The sequence below is a fragment of the Phocoena sinus genome, chromosome 14 (assembly GCF_008692025.1).
Source record: "Phocoena sinus isolate mPhoSin1 chromosome 14, mPhoSin1.pri, whole genome shotgun sequence".
In the NCBI taxonomy this organism is placed as follows: domain Eukaryota; kingdom Metazoa; phylum Chordata; class Mammalia; order Artiodactyla; family Phocoenidae; genus Phocoena; species Phocoena sinus.
Window position 1 is genome coordinate 20,773,588 of NC_045776.1, and position 24,893 is coordinate 20,798,480.

At 36.8% G+C, this 24,893-nt stretch overlaps 1 protein-coding gene and 1 pseudogene across 1 annotated transcript in view; both read right to left on the minus strand.

The window, feature by feature from the left end:
- Positions 1–24,893, minus strand: part of DCC (DCC netrin 1 receptor) — a 774,287-nt gene that overhangs the window by 175,991 nt on the left and 573,403 nt on the right. The gene's annotated exons all lie outside the window — the stretch shown is intronic.
- Positions 7,505–9,825, minus strand: LOC116739003 (annotated as a pseudogene).

Consider the following 24,893-nt stretch of genomic DNA (forward strand, 5'->3'; position numbering starts at 1 on the left):
AACATTTCTCCAAAGAAGATACACAGATTGCCAACAAACACATGAAAGAATGCTCAACATCACTAATCATTAGAGAAATGCAAATCAAAACTACAATGAGGTATCATCTCACACTGGTCAGAATGGCCACAGTCAAAAAATCTACAAACAATAAATGCTGGAGAGGGTGTGGAGAAAAGGGAACCCTTTTGCACTGTTGGTGGGAATGTAAATTGATACAGCCACTATGGAGAACAGTATGGAGGTTCCTTAGACTAAAAATAGAACTACCATATGACCCAGCAATCCCACTACTGAGAAAACCATAATTCAAAAAGAGTCATGCACCACAATGCTCATTGCAGCTCTATTTACAATAGCCAGGACATGGCAGCAACCTAAGTGTCCACTGACAGATGAATGGATAAAGAAGATGTGGTACATATATACAATGGAATATTACTCAGCCATAAAAAGAAACGAAACAGTTATTTGTAGTGGGGTGGATGGACCTAAAGACTGGCATACAGAGTGAAGTCAGAAACAGAAAAACAAATACCATATGCTAACACATATATATGGAATCTCAAAAAAAAGAAAAAAAAAATGGCCCTGAAGAACCTAGGGGCAGGACAGGAATGAAGACGCAGATATAGAGAATGGACCTGAGGACATGGGGAGGGGGAAGTGTAAGCTGGGATGAAGTGAGAGAGCAGCATGGACATATATACACTACCAAATGCAAAATAGATAGCTAGTGGGAAGCAGCCGCATAGCACAGGGAGATCAGCTTGGTGCTTTGTGTCCACCTAGAGGGGTGCGATAGGGAGGGTGAGAGGGAGACGCAAGAGGGAGGAGATATGGGGATATATGTTTATGTATAGCTGGTTCACTTTGTTATACAGCAGAAACTAACACACCATTGTAAAGCAATTATACTCCAATAAAGATGTTAAAAAAAAAAAAACATAGCTTGTGGGTGTATCTCTGAGGGTGATTCTGGATGAGATTAGCATTTGAATCCATGGGCTGAGTAAAACAGATTACCCTCTCCAGGATTGGTCATCAACCAATCCACTGAAGGCCTCAATAAAACAAAAGGTGAAAAGAAGAGGGATTCACCCATTTTTTCCCCCACCTTGATGCTTGAGCTGGGACATTTCATCTCATCTTCTCCTACCCTCAGACTGGGATTTATACCATCAGTTCCATGGATTCTCAGTCCCTTGGACTGGGGCTGAATTATACCAGCAGCTTTCCTGGATCTCCAGCTTGCAGAAATACATATCTCTATATCTATCTATCTATCTATCTATCAATCTATCTATCTATCCATCCATCTATCATCTATCCATCCATCCATCTTATAGGTTCTGTTTCTCTGGAAAATCCTTACTAATACAGTGTTCTCCCTCTGCCAACTGTCCACTTCTTCTCCAATAAGAAAATTAAAGAACATTTGCTCGGTCAATGTCTTGGCAAAATCAATATTATACATTTCCCAGCCAATCTTGCAGCTATATTTTTGTGAGAAAACAGAGATGATTTATCCTCATTTATGACAGAAGGAAAAACCTTTAGAAAAATATGTTAAGTGGTTTTATATACTTCATCTCTTTACTCTTTCTAATAACCTCAAGAAACCTGTATTTTTATCTCTAATTTGAAAATGCCAAAATTGATACTTAGCGGAACTATTATTTGACAATGGTCTCCCAGATAATAAAAAGAAGGGCCAGATTCTAAGTGAAGTCTTTGATTCTAAGTCTAGTGTTCTTTCTACTCAGCCATAACTTGCAATATTGTTTCTCTTTGGCACTTGATAATGTTGATTTACAGCATTCAATTCCAAGCACATTTATGCTCCAGTAACTCTATCTAATTAGCTGAATAGACTTATCCAAGTAATTCTATTATTCTGTTATTATAATATTAATGATCTTGAACAATTTATTATGATTTTTGAACCTCTAAAAAGTATCTCATTGATAATAATAATGAAACCTAGTCTGCTCACTGACTTTCTAGGAAACCAGGCAAATCACTGGAGGCCTGAACTTAGATATGAAGCAACTCATTTTTAGAAAAAAAAAAATTGTTCTGCTTACAAATTATTGTACAAGTCATTATTATTGAATTCAATATATTTCTTAAATTGAATAAAAAGCATATATACTCTTTCTATATTATGGGCAAATCTGGATGGCTCAGGTGGGGGTCTTGAGTTGAAAAAAAGGAAAAACACACAGAGACAAGGAAACATAAAGAGACAATGTGTGTGTAAATGTGTGTGAGAGACAGAGAGAGACAGGAACATAGTTAGAAAAAAGTACTTTCAAACCTATGCATTTTTAGTGAAAAAAAAAATCCCTGAAGAATTTTTCAGGTATTAAATGCCTGTGGAGAAATGACTCAGACTGCAGAAAATTATTGTAGAGTTTCAAAGGGACTGGCTCCATTTGCTAGATATTTTTCAAAGATGTATTTGACTTCCACAAGTACATCTTGTGGAAGATGCTTAGCCTGATGTTGTGCTTAAGAAATACATTTTTTTAAACTTTTTATTTTATATTGGATTACAGTTGGTTGACAATGTTGTGTTAGTTTCAGGTGTACAGCAAAGTGATTCAGTTATACAGATACATGTATCTATTCTTTTTCAAATTCTTTTCCCATTTAGGTTGTTACATAATATTGAGCAGAGTTCCCTGTGCTATACAGTTAGGTCCCTGTTGGCTATCCACTAAAACATTTTTTTTTTTTATAGTTTATTTTGGCTGCGTTGGGTCTCCGTTGCTGTATGCGGGCTTTCTCTAGCTGCTGTGAGCAGGGGCTACTCTTTGTTGCTGTGCACAGGCCTCTCATTGCAGTGGCTTCTCTTGTTGTGGATCATGGACTCTAGGCATGCGGGCTTCAGTAGTTGCAGCACATGGGCTCAGTAGTTGCGGCCCACTGGTCCTAGAGTGTGCGGGCTTCAGTAGTTGTGACTCACAGGCTCTAGAGCACAGGCTTAGTAATTGCAGTGCGTGGACTTAGTTGCTCCATGGCATGTGGGATCCTTCTGGACCAGGGATCAAACTCGTGTCCCCTGCATTGGCAGGTGGATACTTAACCACTGCACCACCAGGGAAGTCCCCAGTTTTAAATATAGAAGTGTGTACATGTCAATCCCAAACTCCCTAACTATCCCTTCCCCTGACCCTTCCCCCTGGTAAACATAAGTTCATTCTCTAAGTCTGTGGGTCTATTTCTGTTTTATAAATAAGTTCATTTGTATCATATTTTTTTGGATTCTGCATATAAGTGGTATCATATGATATTTCACTTTCTATGTCTGACTTACTTCACTCAGTTTGACAATCTCCATCCATGTTGCCGCAAATGACATTATTTCATATTTTTAATGGCTGAGTAATATTCCATTGTACATATGGACATTTAGCTTGCTTCCATGCCTTGGCTATTGTAAACAATACTGCAATGGACACTGGGGTGCATGTGTCCTTTTGGACCATGTTCTTCTCTGGATATATGCCCAGGAGCGGGATGGCAGAATCATACAGTAGCTCTATTTTTAGTTTTTCAAGGAACCTCCATACTGTTCTCCATAGTGGCTGTATCAATTTATATTCCCACCAACAGTGTAGGAAGGTTCCCTTCTCTCTACACCCTCTCCAGCATTTATTGTTTGTGGAATTTTGATAATAGCCATTCTGACTGGTATGAGGAGATATCTCAATGTAGTTTTGATTTGCATTTCTCTAATAATTAGCAAAGTTGAACATTCTTTCATGTGTCTGTTGGCAATCTGTATATCTTCTTTGGAGAAATGTCTATTTAGGTCTTCTGGCCATTTTTGGATTGGGTTGTTTGTTTCTTTGATATTGAGCTGCACGAGCTGCTTGTAAATTTTGGAGATTAGTCCTTTGTCAGTTGCTTCATTTGCAAATATTTTCTCCCATTCTGAGGGTTGTCTTTTGGTCTTGTTTATCGTTTATTTTGCTGTGCAAAAGCTTTGAAGTTTCATTAGATCCCATTTGTTTATTTTTGTTTTTATTTCCATTTCTCTAGGAGGTGGGTCAAAAAGGATTTTGCTGTGATTTATGTCATAGAGTGTTCTACCTATGTTTTCCTCTAAGAGTTTGATGGTGTCTGGCCTTACATTTAGGTCTTTAATCATTTTGAGTTTCTTTTTGTGTATGGTGTTAGGGAGTGTTCTAATTTCATTCTTTTATATGTAGCTGTCCAGTTTTCCCAGTACCACTTATTGAAGAGGATGTTTTTTCTCCATTGTATATTCTTGCCTCCTTTATCAAAGATAAGGTGACCATATGTGCGTGGGTTTATGTCTGGGCTTTCTATCCTGTTCCATTAATCTATATTTCTGTTTTTGTGCCAGTACCATACTGTCTTGATTACTGTAGCTTTGTAGTGTAGTCTGAAGTCAGGGAGCCTGATTCCTCCAGCTCTGTTTTTCTTTCTCAAGATTGCTTTGGCTATTCAGGGTCTTATGTGTTTCCATACAAATTGTGAAACTTTTTGCTCTAGTTCTGTGAAAAATGCCATTGGTAGTTTGATAGGGACTGCACTGAATCAGTAGATTGCTTTGGGCAGTATAGTCATTTTCACAATGTTGATTCTTCTAATCCAAGAACATGGTATATCTCTCTACCTGTTTGTATCATCTTTAATTTCTTTCATCAGTGTCTTATAGTTTTCTGCATACGGGTCTTTTATCTCCTTAGGTAGGTTTATTCCTAGGTATTTTATTCCTTTTGTTGTAGTGGAAAGTGGGAGTGTTTCCTTAATTTCTCTTTCAGATTATTCATCATTAGTGTACAGGAATGCAAGAGATTTCTATGCATTAATTTTGTATCCTGCTACTTTACCAAATTCATTGATTGGCTCTAGTAGTTTTCTGGTAGCATCTTTAGGATTCTCTATGTATAGTATCATGTCATCTGCAAACAGTGACAGCTTTACTTCTTCTTTTCTGATTTGGATTCCTTTTATTTGTTTTTCTTCTCTGATTGCCGTGGCTAGGACTTCCAAAACTGTGCTGAATAAAATTGGTGAGAGTGGACAGCCTTGTCTCATTTCTGATCTTAGAGGGAATACTTCCAGCTTTTCACCATTGAGAATGATGTTGGCTGTGGGTCTGTCATATATGGCCTTTATTATGTTGAGGTAAGTTCCCTCTCTGCCTACTTTCTGGAGGGTTTTTATCATAACTGGGTGTTGAATTTTGTTGAAAGTTTTTCTGCATCTATTGAGATGATCATATGGTTTTTCTCCTTCAGTTTGTTAAGATGGTTTATCACATTGTTCAATTTGCCTATATTCAAGAATCCTTGCATTCCTGGGATAAACCCCACTTGATCATAGTGTATGATCCTTTTAATGTGCTGTTGGATTCTGTTTGCTAGTATTTTGTTGAGGATTTTTGCATCTATGTTCATCAGTGATATTGGCCTGTAGTTTTCTTTTTTTGTGACATCTTTGTCTGGTTTTAGTATCAGGCTGATGCCTCAATTTAACTTTATCTAATTGGTGTTAACCCACCTGTAAGTTGGCATCAATCAGAGCACCTCTCTCTTAGGATTACTGTGAGAATCAAGGGAGACAGTGACTATAAAACACACAGAGCTCGGTACATAGTAAGTGCTTCAGTAAATGGTATTTTTTGCTGTTATGGGCTGTGCAAGCTTTCTACTATTTGTAGTGCCCTACTATTTGAACATAGTAGTATATTCAGTGAGTTCCCTAGATGTTTATTATATTGCAGTGTAAGCAATATTATCTGCTTGTTTTGTTGAACACTATTAGTATAGGTTTTCCCCTTGTTTTCTCCTCAAGCTCTAATAATAAAATATACTTCTCATAAAATAAAAGTATATATAATCCTCACATTAAAAATAGTTTCCTATGTTTATAGTAATAGCCTATTCAGAAAAGAGGAAACATAACCTTAAACCAGATTTTGTTTCCTGAAGATACATAATACTTGTTTCAAAAATAACTTCATCGTCCATCAAACTGGCAGGATCTGTCTTCTCCTGCCACACTTGTTCTTGTGAAGGCCAGGAGTGCTTGTTATGCTCATTTGACAGATTGGGGGAACCAGGACACCTAGTCTAAGTAACTTGACCAACAACAGAAAAATCACTTGCAAGGCATGCTGAGCATTTTGAAACTTCAAATTGCTTCTCCCTGCCATTCAGACAAGTAAAGCAGCAAGAAAGAAAATAGATGCTTTCACCCTGTCATTGTCAAGAGATGGAAGCTCTTAATCTTTCTTATAAAAAATTCTTTACATATATTCCATTGGAAAATATTTCTGTCCACGCTTTTGCTTTCTGTATATCATCAAACATACACCCCACAGTTAAAGTCAAAACAACAGCCTCTAAAGTTTTCCTGCAGGTTCTAATCATAAAAGATGTTGTGGAAATAATACAAGAAAGTTGGGGGAAAAAATAACAATTGAGCATTGAATTTTTACTCATGATCGTGAGATGACATACTAATAAAGGACATTGATGGGAATAGGGTCAAGTATAAAAAGAAAATCATCACCTTTCTTCTCCAATCCTGCAACAACTCCCTAAGTACAGTTTTGTCCAGAAATTTTATACTACTCTCTGATTTCTGCTCAGAAATTACTAATTGATGTATAAATCTTATGAATTAGATTACCATAAAGATACATCATTTATGTTTATTTTTGTGGGTATAATTTCTGAGTCTGCTTTCTTTTTTAAGAAACATTTTGATTTTTTTTGCTGTTAATGTGCTTTGCTCTTAGCCAGAAAAAAAAAAAAAGGCCTCTGTGCAGTATTCATTTTACTTCATCCAAATTTATTCTCTGTCTCTTGCTGAAAAGCAAAGGCCCTGCCACATTAGAGAAAAGGTAGAGAGGAACGAAGGCAAGACTGGTATTCAGTTTCTAATTTGCTTCTGAACATTAACATAAGAGGTGTGGTTGAGGAGCCAGAACAACACAGTTCCTTTGGATAACTGAGGTATAATAATCCCTTTGACTACAAAGTCAGAACCATCTTATTCATCTAATTTCACTACCAAGAATCTTCTCACATGGTCATTCCAAATCACTCTAAGAATTTCTTTGGCCAAGAACACTGCTTTTTGTGTTAAGTTCTTTCTTTTCATTTTTTATTATTTTAATATTGGTCATGCTGCTTTAGAAAGTAGATGGTACCTGGTTCAGAAAATTTTTAAAAAAAATTTAGAAGGAGACTGAGGAAAAGCAATTAAGATTGAGATCACCTTTTTTATTGCTTTCCTAGGTCTGTTGCAGCAATTTACAGGCATGGTTTGGAAATATTACGAGTTGGGTTCCAGGCCTCCGCAGTAAAGTGAATATTGCAATAAAGCAAGTCACAGAGGGTTTTGGTTTCCCAGTGCACATAAAAGTTATATTTCCACTCTATCGAAGTGTGCAATAGCATTATGTCTATAGAAACAACATACATAACAATTAAAAATACTTCAATGCTATAAAATACTAACCATCCTCTGAGCAGTCAGTGAGCTGCAATCTTTTTGCTGGTAGAGGGCCTTGCCTTGGTGTTGGTGGCTGCTGACTGATCAGGGTGGTGGATGCTGAAGGCTGGGGCAGCTGTGGCGATTTCTTAGGATAAGACAACAATGGAATTTGCCACATCGATTGACTCTTCCGTTCATGAACAATTTCTCTGTAGCATGTAATGCTGTTTGTTAGCATTTTACCCACAGTAGAACTTATTTCAAAATTGGAGTCAGTTTTCTCAAAACCTGCCGCTGTTTTGTCAACTAAGTTTATGTGATATTCTAAATCTTTTGTTGTCATTTCAACAACCTGCACAGCATCTTCATCAGGAGTAGATGCTATCTCAAGAAACCACTTTCTTCGCTCATCCATAAAGAACAACTCCTCATCTGTTGAAGTTTTATCATGAGGTTGCAGCAATGCGGTCACTACTTCAGGCTCCACTTTTAATTCTAGTTATCTTGCTATTTCCACCACACCTGCAGTTACTTCCTCCACTAAAATCTTGAACCCCTCAAAGTCATCCATGAGGGTTCGAATCAACTTCTTCCAAAATCCTGTTAGTGTTGATATTTTGACCTCTTCCCATGAATCACAAATGTTCTTAATGGCATCAAGAATGGTGAATCCTGGGACTTCCCTGGTGGTGCAGCGGTTAAGAATCCGCCTGCCTATATAGGGGACATGGGTTCAATCCCTGGTCCAGGAAGATCCCACATGCCGCAGAGCAACTAAGCCCATGCGCCACACCCACTGAGCCTGCGCTCTAGAGCCCATGAGCCACAACTACTGAGCCCATGTGCTACAACTACTGAAGCCTGCACGCCTGGAGCCTGTGCTCCGCAACAAGAGAAGCCACCAAAATGAGAAGCCCGTGCACCACAATGAGGAGTAGCCCTTGCTCAATGCAACTAGAGAAAGCCCATGCACAGCAATGAAGACCCAATGCAGGCAAAAATAAATTTTAAAAAAAAGAATGGTGAATCCTTTTGAGAAGGTTTTCAATTTACTTTGCCCAAATCCATCAGAGGAATCACCATTTATGGCAGCTATAGCTTTATGAAATATATTTCTTAAATAATAAGACTTGAAAGTTGAAATTACTCTTTGATCCAGAGGATGCAGAATGGATATTGTGTTAGCAGGCATGAAAACAACATTAATCTCGTACATCTCCATCAGAGCTCTTGAGTGACCAGGTGCATTGACAATGAGCAGTAATATTTTGAAAGAAATCCTTTTTTTTTTTCCTGTGAGCTGCAGGTCTCAAAAGCAGCGTTAAAATATTCAGTAAAGGGCTCCCCTGGTGGCGCAGTGGTTGAGATTCCGCCTGCCGATACAGGGGACACGGGTTCGTGCCCCGGTCTGGGAAGATCCCACATGCTGCGGAGCAGCTGGGCCCGTGAGCCATGGCCGCTGGGCCTGCGCATCCAGAGCCTGTGCTCCGCAATGGGAGAGGCCACAACAGTGAGAGGCCCGCGTACCGCAAAAAAAAAAAAAAAAAAATTCAGTAAAGCATATTGTACATAGATTTTCTGTCATCCAGGTTTTGCTGTTTCATTTACGTAGCACAAGTAGAAGAGATTTAGTATAATTCTTAAGTCTCTAGGATTTTCAGAATGGTAAATAAACATTGGCTTCAACTTCAAGTCACCACTGCATTAGGCCCTAACAAGACAATCAGCCTGTCCTCAAAGCTTTGAAGCCAGGCATTAACTTCTCCTCTGTAGCTATGAAAATTCTAGATGGCATCTCATCGAAAATCTGTTGTTTAGTGTAACCGCCCTCATTAATGATCTTAGCTAGATCTCCTGGATAACTTGCTGCAGCTTCTACATCAGCACTTGCTGCTTCACCTTGCACTTTGATGTTACAGAGATGGCTTCTTTCCTTAAATCTCATGGACCAATCTCTGCTAGCCTCTAACTTTTCTTCTGTAGCTTCTTCTCCTCTCTCAACCTTCACAGAATTGAAGATCTCTGAATCAGGCTTTGGCTTAAGGGAATGTTGTGGCTGGTTCATCTTCTATCTAGGCCACTAAAACTTTCTCCCTATCGGCAATAAGGCTATCTTACTTCCTTATCTATGATTTGATCACTGGAGAGGCAATTTAAATTTTCTTCAAGAACTTTTCCTTTGGACTCACAACTTGGCTAACTGTTCAGCTCAAGAGGCCTAGCTTTTAGCCCATCTGGACTTTTGACATTGCCTTCCTCACTAAGCTTCATTATTTCTAGCTTTTGATTTAAAATAAGAGACGTGTGACTCTTCCTTTCACTTGAACACTTAGAGGCCATTGGAGGGTTATTAACTGGCCTAATTTCAACGCTGTTGTGTTGTGGGGAACAGGGAGGCCCAAGGAGAGGGAAACAGGGAACAGCCAGTCAGCAGAGCAGTCAGAACACACAAAATATTCATTCATTAAGTTTGCTGTCTTATACGAGCACAGTTTGTGGCCCCCCAAAACAATGACACTAGTAACATCAAAGATCACTGATCACCAAAACACATATAATAATCATGAAAGGGCTTCCCTGGTGGCGCAGTGGTTGAGAGTCCACCTGCCGATGCAGGGGACACGGGTTCGTGCCCCGGTCCGGGAAGATCCCACATGCCGTGGAGCGACTGGGCCCGTGAGCCACGGCCACTGAGCCTGCGCGTCCGGAGCCTGTGCTCCACAACGGGAGAGGCCACAACAGTGAGAGGTCCGCGTACCGCAAAAAAAAAAAAAAAAAATCATGAAAAATTTTGAAATGTTGTGAGCATTACCAAAACCTGACACAGAGACACAAAGTGAATAAATCCTGTTGGAAAAATGGCAACGATAGTCCTGCTCGATGCAGGGTTGCCACAAAACTTCAACTTGTAAAACGTGCAATGTCTACGAAGCACAAAAAATGAAGCGCAATGAAACAAGGTATGCCTGTATACAAATTTGGTGTCTGAAGTTTAAGAAATCTATTCTCTCACAATTCTGAAGGCTAGACGTCTGAAAACACGGTGTCAGCTGGGCCACACTCCCCCGAGGCTCTAAGGGAGAATCTTTCCTTGCCTTTTGTAGCTCCTGGTGGCTGCCAGCATTCCTCCTGACTGCATCACTCTAATCTCTGCCTCTGTCTTCCATGACCTTCGACTCCTCTCTGTTTTTCCTCTGTGTGTCTTTTATAAGGACAACTCCTTGGATTTAGAGCCCATCTAACAATCTGGGAAAATATCTAGAGATTCTTAATTATATCCGCAAAACCGCTTTCCCCAAATTAGTCACATTCACAGGTTCTGGAGATTAGGAGGTGAACACATCTTTTGGGTGTCCCCATTCTAACTACTACACCTTAGAAAGTGGCATATGGAAGAAATCAGTAATTTCTAAAATGTCACTTCTCTGCTAATTGTTAAGAAGCCTATGTTGACAGACACTTAGGTGCTTGTAGAAAAAAATGATCCCTTGGCTCATAACACTATGGCTTCTCAGAAATACTATAGGCTACCAGCACAGATATTTAATTTGTACTGATGACAGAAATGGCTCACAGATGACGCGTAAGGGGGTGAAAGTCTACCTTACTGTAGGTCTGCTATACTTCGTATTTATATAAATTAACATACAATGGAGCAGTATAGAAATGCAACCCAACTCGCTGTATTTTCTTTTAATGATTTACAACACAATCTGTTATTTCTGAACTACATGGACATTTTTTTCTATTCTAATGAGACAGTAAAATGCTTAGTTTAGAGAAAAGCCATTCCTATTGAGTGAGTAGAAACTGTGATAACATGATATTTCCAAGTATGGTTAAAACGTTTTTCTACTTGAGACACAGATGTAGAGAACAAATGCATGGACACCAAGGGGGAAAAGTGGCGGGGGGTGGGGGGGTGGTGTGCTGAACTGGGAGATTGGGACTGACATATATACACTAATAGGTATAAAATGGATAACTAATAAGAACCTGCTGTATAAAAAAATAAATAAAATTAAGTTAAAAAAATTAATTCACGGAAAAAAACGTTTTTCTAAGATCTGGGCTGTGTATGACCAATGGTCCCTCCCAAATGACTGTGTTAATTAAATAAAATATGTAAGTAATTTACATATTGGATATTCTACCTGATTACTTGATTAACTGATATGCTTCAGGGTAGACAGTGCTAGACATAATAAACCGTATTCGACTACTGTCTTTAATTTGCTAATTTATCCGTACTTGCCTCATGACTAGTATAGGTCCTATTCCCCACATTTGTGCAATGGAATACTGATCATTAAAACATACGCCCACCCCGCCCCCACCCACATGTGGAGAACACCTGAAAAACAGAAACGTGCTGAGATGTACCATCTAATGAAATGATTTGCCACATTTTAAAGGTGAATTTTTAAAAATTCTTGACTAATAAATTTTATCTGAATCTTATCTGTCCCACACACATCTCTCTCCCCTACCACCACTCTCAGAACAATTAAATGCCCAGGCACAGTCCAAAGAAAGGGCAAGATTTATATCATCACCAGCCACTTGGATACAGGGAGGAAGACAGGATACAAAGTCTAGATGTCAGGATGGGTCAGGAGTCACTCAAATATGTATTGAGTCAGGACTCTTCAAAGTAACTAAGGGTATCAGAAGTTAGGCTCTGACTGTCTTTATCAGAATATCAGGAGCTTCACCTTGAGAAATTCTAGATATTGAACAAAGTATTTAAAGAGAACAAGCAAGGTGTAGGGCACAACTGCCCAGTGCTGGCTAGAAGTAATTAAATAATAACAGTTAATCGCTTTTCTTTTTCACGGCTCAGGTTTTAGAAAAGATGTGACAGGGAGGAAAAGAACACTTACCAATAATTATGTTACACAGATAGTGAAATAGTGACTGTCTCCCATGACTAAATTGCATAATAAAAAGGCCAAGTCTGGGATTCAAAGACCACCACAATGTAGTTTCAGCTACTTTTTTAACCCTGTATCTCAATTCTCCCAGGACTTTTTTGAATACAGAATATTATTTTCTCATAATAATGGACATGTGACAGTGAAAAGAAAGGCCTGGTGGTGGTTAAGGCGTGTTGACGAGATAAATGATTTGCACACAAGTTCTAAGCATCTGAGATTCACTTAGTACCTCAACAAAATGACCGTTAAATATACAGCATAAACCCTTAGAAATATTTGGGAATAGGTGAATCCAAGAATGTTAAGAGTTTCAATTTTATTCCACTTCAAATTTATACTCAAGTTATCTCTATTCATTACTCCTGCTACTGCCTTAGAAGAACTTGCATTCATGGTTAAACTGCCCCATTCACTAGACCTTACACGTCCCTTGCTCTCCCTTGACTTTGAGTCTTGTACTTACTGTATCTTGTCTCCTCCCAGGAGAATGAATCCTATCTATCCTTATATCAAAATTCTCAAACAAAAATTTCTACCAAAATTCTTTTAACAACCTCATGTCTAAGTAACCTTCCAATCTATCAATGCAATTACTGTTCTTGTAGAAACCTTTGACCTCATTTATTCTTTTCAAGAAATATTTTTATATTTATCAAATAAGATTCTGGGAGCCAAGAATATGTCTGAGAACATGCCTTATATTTCCTTTTTTTTTTGAGGTATGTGGGCCTCTCACTGTTGTGGCCCCTCCCACTGCGGGGCACAGGCTCCGGACACGCAGGCTCAACAGCCATGGCTCACAGGCCTAGCCGCTCCGCGGCATGTGGGATCTTCCCGGACTGGGGCACGAACCCGTGTCCCCTGCATCGGCAGGCGGACTCCCAACCACCGCGCCACCAGGGACGCCCATGCCTTATATTTCATATTATCTTCCACTATTTTCAACATGGTGTCTCATGCTTAACAGTCACCGAATAATTATACATAGTAACTTTGGCAAGAAATGATAAACAATTTAGTCTTTTAACACACCATCTACCATAAGAACTTTTTTTTTAAATTTAGCTTGCACTACCGAAAGGTCATCCATTTAGTATTTTGACTAATATTAACTAAATGACAAGAACAATTGAAAATACAACTATAACTCAGATAATAATTCATTATGTTATATTGAATTCATCTACTAAATGAATCTGTAAAGTAAAGCATCGAAACCTACTAAAGTGAATGTCAAAGAGATTATGAAGTACTAAGAAAACAAGACGATACATTGTTCCTTGAATTCATTAGAGTTCATATTCCATCCACAAAATTTAGAGTATAGATACTAGGCAAATAATTTTGACAGGGAGAAATAATTCACAGCAAAGATAAGAGGTATATACAATCAAATCTGAGATAAACAATAGACATTCACATTTCCTAGAAACTCCTACTTAGAGCCCACTCATTACAACAGTCAGAATAAAATTATATTATAAAATTGCTGATATTAACTTGAGAATAAACATGAATTCCCTGTGTAAATAACAAAATTACAAAATAATAATGACAAGGTAAGTTGACTTTCTCCTAGAATGGCTTATACAGCATACAATATATAAATTTTCAATGATCCGTTCTGATCCTCCAGTCTGAAACACAGCTGGAGTTTATGTTCCCTATTGCTTCTTTGTACAGAAGACAGTTGTGGATAAAGAAGGGGTAAATCTACCTTTCCTTTGTTTTTCTTTACCATTAAATGACTTATTTCAATGGGATTTTGTGATCGGGCTTTTCAAACTTCACGTCCAAAATCATTCTCCATAATTCTTCTTACACTTTGCTTCAAAAAACACAAAGCAGAATTTTGTGAACCAACACCTATAATGTACTTCATTTCAAAATAATTAAATGTTTTCTCCATGGTGCTTATTCATTTTTTATTCGTGTATGTCAACTCTCCTAAAGGTGGCTAAAGTGCATTGATTTTTCTGATTTAAAATGTTTGCATGTCATAAACTCAAAGCTTCTATATTCCATGCATGAAGGGATTATTTTTGATTCGGGGCGGTGATGCTGAGGTTAACATTATAATTTACATTGTATTCACTGAACTCAGAGTGCACTCTGGGAGTCATAAATGTTAATTTCTCCACAGGCTAAGACCTATTTCTAAGAGCACTCAAGTTAAATTTATTCTCCAAAGATACAATATGAAGGTCAGGAATCATTTTTAATGAGATTTGTGAAAGACATAAGAAAACAGATACAGTGCAGTTTGACATCCTTGGTACTCTTGAAAAGATGAAAATTTTGGCATACTGAAATAATAAAATAATTGTTTACTAAAGGACTTCCAATTCTGATCAAGACGGATTAATAGAGACTAGATTTCCCCTTTTGCCTGGATCAACTTAAAAAAAAAACAGATAAAATATATGAGACAACAGTTTTCATATTTTGGATATCAGGAAGATCAGGTCAGTGCTCTCTGCGAGAAGAGACACAAAGTGAGCCCCTTGATTAGCCCAGCTTACTGCCTGGAGAAAGTTTCAAGGCTGCAGAAGTGAAAGGGGAAACTCAAAGGAAGCCCAGTGGTCTCTCTGCATTGAAGACATAGATTTGGAAGTCTGAGATGACCAAAGCAACTGGAGTTTGTGGGGAAGAGTACCAGAGAAGAGAGAAATTCACAGAAGGAGAATTCTGGACATCTACAGGGGGTCTCTCTTAAATCTCCATCTGAGTACTTAGTGCATGCATATGAGGAAATTTCCCAAGCCTGGGGAGAGAACCACCCAATAGTAGAAAAGAAAAAAAAAAATCTTTGGTGCTCACCCAGGGCTAAGAAAAACTGGATTTCCACAAGCCAGATGGACAATCACATAATTCATAGTATTTTGAGCAGAGTATTCAGAAGGTATCGCCTCAGTCATAGGGTAAATTGGCCCTTTGCTATTATGTGGTACTAGTGTTCTTGTACCATGTAATAGTTTAAAAGCAGGCCTCAAAAGAATCAAAGTTGTTCCAAGTAACTTAATTGCATCCTAGAACAAAACTTAAGAATTTTTTTTCTTTTGCGGTATGCGGGCCTTTCACTGTTGTGGTCTCTCCATTGCAGATCACAGGCTCTGGACCCGCAGGCTTAGCGGCCGTGGCTCACGGGCCCAGCCGCTCCGCGGCATGTGGGATCTTCCCGGACTGGGGCACGAACCCACATCCCCTGCATTGGCAGGCGGACTCTCAACCACTGCGCCACCAGGGAAGCCCAAGAACATTTTAAAAAATATAAAAATCTCCAGCTTCCCACAAGATAAATGCAATGTGCAAAAAGCACACAAAAATTACCAAACATGCAGAAACTGGGAAAATACATCCTCAACACATATTGAGGAGGAAAATTAGTGAATAGAAACAGACTGAAGTAGTACATGAAAACATGATTAAAGAGTTATTATACCTATACTCTCTATGTTGAAGAAGGTAAAGACTGAGCGCATTAACTAAAATATGGAATATTTAAAAGACTCAAACCATCCTCTAGAGATGAACACTGCCATGAGTAATAAAAATATACTGGGATGGGATAAGATTAAGATCAGATCAGCCATTTCAGGAAAACAACATAGTGGCTTTAAGGATATAGTTATAGAAACTATCCAAAATGAAACATACAGGGTAAAAAGAATGAAAAAAAAATGAACAAAGAATCAATGAGCTGTGATACAACCTAAAACACCATAATATATGTGTAATTGGAATCACCAGTTGAGACTGGGAGAAAAAAATAAACTATTTGAAGAAACAGTGGCCAAAATATTTTTCAAATTCAATGAACCCGATAAACCCACTGATGCAAGAATCTCAACAGACTCCAAGCAGAAGAAAGATAAATAAAACTACACAAAGACATAATATTAAAACTGTGTAAAATTGGTGGCCAAGAAAAAAATCTTCAAAGCAGCCATAAAAAAGACAAATCATGTACAGAGGTACAAAGGTATGGATGACTGCAGCAGTCTTATTGGAAACAAGGCAATGCAGGGAATAGTGAAGTAACATCATTAAAAATGCTGAAAGAAAAACATTGTTTACCTAGTATTCCATTTCCAGTGCAAATGTATTTAAAAAGCAAAGGCAAACTGAAAACTTTCTTAGATGTACAAAAATAAAACATATAATCACCAGCATAATTCCATTACGAGAAATATTATGGAAGTGCTTCAGGAAGAAAACTACCAGTTGAAAATCCGGATTAACACAATTAAGATATAAAATACATCTTTTTCTTATTTTTTTAACCACTAAGGGATACCTCACTGTTTAAAGAAAAAGTAATAGCAATGTACTGTGAAGTGGTATAATATTTCTGTAAGGTCAATAGAGATAAGTTAAAGATCCATACTATAAACTCTAAAGCAATCACTAAAAAAGCGAAATAGCTAAAGCTAATGAGTCCATAAAGGATATATGATAAATGATTAAAAATACTTAAGTCCAAAAAATGGCAAGAAAAAGAAGACAAAAGACAACAAATGCAACAAATAAAACACAAATAGCAAAATAGTAGATATAAACCCAACCATATCAATATGGTTAAATGTAAATGGCCCAAACACCTCAATTAAATGTCAGAGATTGTCATACTGGATAAGCAAACCAACAAAACAAGACCCAGCTATTGGGTTGGCCAAAAAGTTCATTTGGACTTTTCTGTGAGATGTTATGGAAAACCCCAAACGCACTTTTTGGCCAACCCAATGTTGCTGCCAACAAGAAACCCACTTTGAAGACACAAATAGTTTGACAGTAAAATAGTAATGGAAAAATATATACCTTGCTAACACACAAACAAAAAATAGGCTGGAGTTGTTATATTAATAGACACAAAGTATATTTCAGAGCAAAGAATATTACCACTGATAAAGAGGTATAGCTCATAAATGATAAAGTGGTTAATTTATCAAAAGTATATAACAATCCTAAGTAACTGTGTGCCTGATAACAGAGCTTCGAATTACATGGGGCAGAAGATGACTTAACTAAAGGAAGAAATACTAATCCACAAGTATAACTGCTTCATCATACAATATATCCAGACATCTGTTTCTCTATCTTTTCTCCCCAAGTCAGCCCTGAATCTGGCTCACAAGGTAACGATTATCAGACCTCCATGATTAAACTCTGGGACTCATACCTGAATCTATAACTTGTGTTTGATCAGAAATTTTAGGACTGTGTCCTATCTCACGAGATCATATTATTCTGCTGTTGAATTGAAGAGATTTAACTTTGCCAGAATACCTTGTTTTTCCCTATAGGAACTGGAACTTCCCTGAAGTAATGTCTCCTAGTGCAAGTCCTGATCAGGCTCAAAACTGATGCCAGTCTCCTTTCTCCAAGCTAAAGCAATCGATTTTTGCTGTTTATCACAATATTTATCTGAGTGTAAATATTAACGTAACTCAACTTCATAAAAAAATTAACGTAACTCAACTTCATAAAAAAATTATCTTAAACTTTTCCTGTTTACTTTAGTTCTTTTGCTGTTTTTCCTCATTTAAAAAATTGGGATGGTACTTGACACTAAAATAATGGAGTAGATGAAGGAATAGACTGGTACTTGTAAAGTCCTTGGAAGAAATGCAGAGTAGTTGTCTGTAAACACTAGATGACATTATATACAATATATATAATATGTAATTATATATATATATATATATATATATACATAATTTTTACTCCATTGAGAAGATCTTTCCTTTTCTTGTTCCATAATACTATTCATCTATTGTAATAGATTCCAAATAGTCTTAGAAAACGCACTGGGCATAAGACAAGGTAGCAGTTTGGATTTCAGGCAGTAAAAAGTGAGAAAAGAGTTACAAATAGAATGGTACGTATTATTAATGAATCACCCTGAGGCTGGCCTTAAACACTCCTGAAGAATGCCTGTAGGTTTAGAAGATGCTAACCTCAAAAAAAAAATCATAAAAAAATCAAATCCATTCTTCCTGATACATTCAGAGTAATGATCTCATAAAATGACCTTTTCTCTTCTGTCCTCACCCCTCTCTGGGCAACCAGTGCTCATGCTGAATGAATCAAACTCTCCCACTCAGGATCTTCTAATCAGCATTCTATTATAGCTGAAACCAGGAGTTTACATTTTTTTGTCTTTCACACTGAATTGAATGTCACTGTGTCGTTTACATTTTTGTTTCATATTAATTTTAGTAAATGAGTATGTTTTATAAAATTTCATGCATTTGATGAGTTATCTGAGTTTAAAATACTGGAATCTTCAACTATTTAAAAAATTGTGTATGATATAATAGTCTACTTTTAGGTGTAGAACACTATAACTTTCAAGGTTATAAAAACACACAATTCAAAGCCTGTGGAACTACATTATTTACATTTGCTAAACTACTGATGTACAAAACTATAATAAGAACAATGTCTTATTTATGTGTGCATAAAAGTTTTTAACTTTTAAAAACTTGCAAATGGCTATACTTTTATTACCTCAATTGAATCTCATAAAAAGCTTGTAAGGTAGCATACTTTACTACTATACAGATGAGAAAACTGAGGTTTACAGGGTCCCACAGTATGAGAATAAAAAGGTTACTGTGCCACATATAACCAATAATTCATTGTTAGAGATCTAACTTAAACCTTCATTTGATATCACTGGATTATAAACAAATTTAATCACAAATGGAACCCATTTTCTTAATTAAAAAAAATTACTAAACAGTCCCAAGCAAAATATTTCCAGTTAGTGTTATAAAAAAGTATTTTTGATAATATTTAGACAATGAATTTACCTAAAAAAACCTAAATCTTTTAATTAAGGCAAAATTTTAATATTTTTGCAATGATCATGATGCAAAATGTAGTATTTATATCTCTTACGAAGACCAACTTCTCTACCTGTGTTAACTCTTTTCAATGTCTGTTAACTCTTTATATCACATAATAGGGAATAAAAGGTACTCTTGGGCTTCCCTGGTGGCGCAGTGGTTGAGAGTCCACCTGCCGATGCAGGGGACACGGGTTCGTGCCCCGGTCCGGGAAGATCCCACATGCCGCGGAGCGGCTGGGCCCGTGAGCCATGGCCGCTGAGCCTGCGCGTCCGGAGCCTGTGCTCCGCAACGGGAGAGGCCGCAACAGTGAGAGGCCCACGTACCACAAAAAAAAAAAAAAAAGAAAAAAAAAGGTACTCTTATTCTGCATTTCCACTGAAATACTACAAGGCTGGAGTTCAAATGACTTTTCCAAGATTAAACATTATGGCAGAGACAAAAGTATGCATCTGAACCCATATTCAGAATTATATTCAATTCCATCTTTATTTACTTTTTAGCATCCTTAGACTATATTTATTAACACAAATAAGTTAGGTAGTGCCAAATATAATTCAGATGATAAATACACTTCCTAGAAACTGAGTTTACTTTTATCAAGAGTGTTCACCATAGCACCTGTCCAAAAATATTTAAAAAGGGACTATGAGTTTCCAGTTCTGCTATGATGGTATGAGCACCCTTTAGCTCAACCATCCCACTGCTAACAACTATAAACTCTAAACAAAATACCAAAAAAAAAAAAAAGAGAGGGAAAAACCTAAAAACCCAAACAGCATAATATCTGAGGGTGATATAAAAGTAAGCAGACTGTAAAATTAAGTAAGAACTTGGACAAGTCATGAAAGAGAAAACAGGCAAATAAAACAAAAACAAAAACATAAAAAAAAGAGAGAGAACAAACAGAAAATACAAATAAAATGATCACCCTAAATTCAACCATTCATATAATTACATTAAATTTTAATGGTCTAAAAAGTCCAGTTAAAAGGCAGAAATTTTCAGAGTTCATAAAATACCAACACCCAACTATATACTACCTACAAGAGAAAAACAAACGTTAAATACAAGACACAAATTGAAAGTAATGGATTGAAAAAGATATACCATGTGAATTGTAAGTAAAGGAAGACTAGAGTTGCTATATTAATAACAGATAAAATCATCTTGAAGACAAAGAATGTTATCAGAAATAAAGAGAGACATTTATAATGCTAAATGAGGTGATTTACCAAGAAGACATAACAATTATAAATCTATACTGGCTTAATAATAGACTCTCAAAATAAATGAAGCAAAAAATTTGACAGAATTAAAGGAAGACATAGATGATTCTATGTTTATAAAAGGTGATTTTGATACTCAATCTTAGCAATTCACAAACTATTGATCAAAAATTTTAGTAAAGGCATGGATGATCTGAAAAACACTATCAAAGACTTGATCTGGGCTTCCCTGGTGGCACAGTGGTTGAGGGTCTGCCTGCCGGTGCAGGGGACACGGGTTCATGCCCCGGTCCGGGAAGATCCCACATGCCGTGGAGCGGCTGGGCCCGTGAGCCATGGCCGCTGAGCCTGTGCGTCCGGAGCCTGTGCTCCCCAACGGGAGAGGCCACAACAGTGAGAGGCCCGCGTACCGCAAAAAAAAAAAAAAAAAAGACTTGATCTAACTGACATTTACAGAGCCCTATATCTAATAACTGCAGAATATTCATGATTTTCAAGTTCACATAGCACATTCAACAAAATTAACAGTATGTTGGTCCCTAAAACAAATCTCAAACATTTAAAAATAGTAAATTGGTACAGCCACTATGGAGAACAGTATGGAGGTTCCTTAAAAAAACTAAAAATAGAATAACCATGTGATCCTGCAATCCCACTCCTGGGCATATATCCAGAAAAGACAAAAACTCTAATTTGGAAAGACACATGCACTGCAACGTTCATAGCGGCTCTTTTTACAATAGCCAAGACATGGAAGCAACCTAAGTGCCCATTGACAAATGAATGGATAAAGAAGAGGTGGTATATATATACACAATGGAATATTACTCAGCCATAAACAAGAATGAAATAATGCCGTTTGCAGCATGGATGGAACTAGCGATTAACATATAACTGAAGTAAGTTAGACAAAGACAAATATCATAACACTTACATGTGAAATCTAAAAAATGATATAAATGAACTTATTTACAAAGCAGAAATAGACTCACAGACATAGAAAACAAATTTACGGTTACCAAAGGAAATAGCAGGGCGGGGGGAGATAAATTAGGAGTTTGGGATTAACATATACACATTACTATATATAAAGTAAATAAACAACAAGGTCCTACTGTATAGCACAGGGATATTCAATATCTAGTAATAACCTATAATGGAAAAGAATCTGAAAAAGAATCTCTCTCTCTCTCTCTCTATATATATATGGATAACCGAATCACTTTGCTCTACACCTGAAACTAACACATTTTAAATTGCCTATACTTCAATAAAAAATGGTTAAAAAATAAAAAATTTTAAATGTAAAAAATAGTGATATCAGAGTATATTTTCTATCATGATAAAAATATTAAAAATCAATAATAATAAGATAACTAGGCAAACCCAAAATTGTAAAATTAAGCAACACAATAAGTTATAGGGCAAAAAGAAATCAAGGAAAAATTAGAAAATATTTTAAACTAAATGATAATGAATATCCAACATATAAAAATTTGTGGAGGGCTTCCCTGGTGGCGTGGTGGTTGAGAGTCCGCCTGCCAATGCAGGGGACACGGGTTCATGCCCCGGTCCGGGAAGATCCCACATGCCATGGAGTGGCTGGGCCCGTGAGCCATGGCCGCTGAGCCTGCGCGTCCGGAGCCTGTGCTCTGCAACGGGAGAGGCCACAACAGTGAGAGGCCCACGTACCGCAAAAAAAAAAAAAAAAAAAGTTGTGGAATGCAAGTAAAGTGGTGCTTAGGGAAACACCGATAGCTTAAAATGCCTACATTATGAGGTTCTACCTTAAGAAATTACAAATAGAAGTGCAAATTATGACTTAAGTATAAGAAAATAGTCAAGAGCAAATATAAAAGAAAAAATATAGATAGTAGAAATAATCATTAATGTTAAAAGCTCTTTCTTTGACAAGATCAACAAAATTAATAAACCCCTACCTAGACTGATTACAAAAAAGAGAACATAAATCATTAATATCAGAAATGTAAAAGCAGTTATCACCACAGATAACCACAAACAGTAAGAGAATATCATGAACGAATAACTCTATGCCAACAAATGTGACAAAAGAAAATAGATTTCATGAAAAAATTAACTTGCCAAAATCAATACAAGAAAAAATTAAAAATATGAAAATACCTGTATATGTTAAAGAAATTTAATTCATTTCAAAAGCCTTCCCGAATGGAAATCTCAGATACACATGGTTTTGTTAGTGAATTCTATCAAATACTCAAGAAATAAAAAATATCAATTTTACACAAACTTTTTCAGTTATAGAAAAAGCAAATTGTTCAAATAATTTTATGAGGCTGGTATAAGCTTAGTTTTAAAAAAGAACTGGAAAAAGTCGCTAAATGAATAGAAATTCATCGACAAATGTACCTATGAATATAGGCAAAAAAATCCTTAATAACTGTTAACCAATTAAATCCTGCAATATAAGAATGGATATTTACCCTTCAAAAATCAATCAATATAATTAATGATATTAAAAAAAAATGAAAGGAGGGCAAATATATGACCATTTCATGAGACAGAAAATTATTTCACAAAAATTCAACAAATAAGCATGATAACATTCCCATAAAACTAGGAATAGTAGAAAACTACCTCAATGTGCTAACAGACACCTATGAACAACCTACAACTAACTAACGTCCTTGCTGGGCTGTACCCCCAGGCCTAGAAGCCCTGCATCTGCATAGTGTCAAGACCGAAGAAAGAGCCCAGAGTCAGCAACAGAGACACCAATGAACAAGGGAGCTTACACTTCTGAAGCAAGGTCCTGGAGTGACAGCCACCCATGTCTGGGCAGATAGCAGGCAGGACATGGCGGCAGTCTTCGCTCCCAGGAGTGAAATGGAGATTACCAGTTATAGGGGAATTGACCTCAGGTGAGCTCATTAGCTACCAGGGAAACCAGTAGAGGGGCACGCCTCTCACGGCCCCTTTGATAAGAACAATCACCAGCTGGGGCTTGGGGCAAGTGCATAGGAAGGTCAGTCTCGGGTTTAGGGTTTAGGTGAAACAGGCACTGGTGGGGCTGGGGATGGACAGAGAGCAAGAGAACAGCCATCTTGAGTGGCCTGACCATACAGTCCTATTTTATGTTTCCCCTAAGATTAGGAACAAAGTAAAGATGCCTGCTTTCACTATTTCTATTCAACATTTTACTGAAGATCTTCATCTTTGCAAGAAAGAAAGAGAAAGAAGTAAAAGGCACGAAGATCAGAAAATAAGTATAAAACTGTTCCCATTTTCATATGATATGCTCATTTAAATGGAAAATCTCAGAGCATCTATAAAAATACTAGTAGAACAAACAGTTGAATTTAACAGGTCTTAGGATACCAAGGTTAACGTTAAAAAATCAGTTTGTTTGCAGCAAACAGCTGGAAAATAAATTTAAAGAATAATTCATATATATATGTTTTAGGACTTAATCTAACAAAAATATTCAAAAACTCAAGACCTTTACATTGAAAACTATAAAATATTGCTGAGAGAAATTAAACAAGAAATTCAAAAATACACAGTATATTGTTTGAGAACTAACTCAATAAAGCTCTTTTCAAAACTCAACAAATTGTACACTTTATATATGCACAGTTCGTTATCTATAAAAATACCTCCACAAAGATAAAAAGATAAAGTGATTGATGGATAGATTGATCAATAGACTGGCAGACAGTAAATATTAAGTTTTTTTAAAAAAGGGACCTGATTTCAAATTAATTTTGCTAAACATTGCTACAATTCAGATATTGTGCATCTATACCACGTGTATACACCAAACTTGGCATTAGGACTTTTGAATTAAAAAGGAGGAAGATTTCAAAAGATTAATTATAAACATCTAATAGTACAAACATTGGTTAATGAAACTCTATGCTGCACTAGGTAAGCTTTGTTTTGTTTTGTTTTAAATCAGGCAATATTCGATACTGTTCAAAATGGTGGTGTATTTCTAGTCCTGATGCAGGTCACAGTACCTGGTGTCTAAATAGTGAATTACTATGCTGACAAACAAAATGCTATTTGGAACTTCTCATCTCTCACCAAAGAAAAGAGGAGGTTTATTGTTCAGTTACAAACCACATAGCTTTTTATAGTCTAAAATACAATCGTGATACTTGAAGTTATGGCTGACCCTATGCTTAAAAGTATTACAACTTTCCTTAATTCATTTTTAATTCTATAACTGTCATACTGTTCTTAAATTATATCATTCCCTTTTGTCTATTATATATAAAACGTCTAGATTAATAGCTTTAAAATTGTACTTGAAATACCTTTTCAAAAAGATACTATAAAAACTGATACACCTATTTTAATGTTCAGCAGAACAAATGAAATATTGATGTTTTCTTTGTAAAGTTCAAATG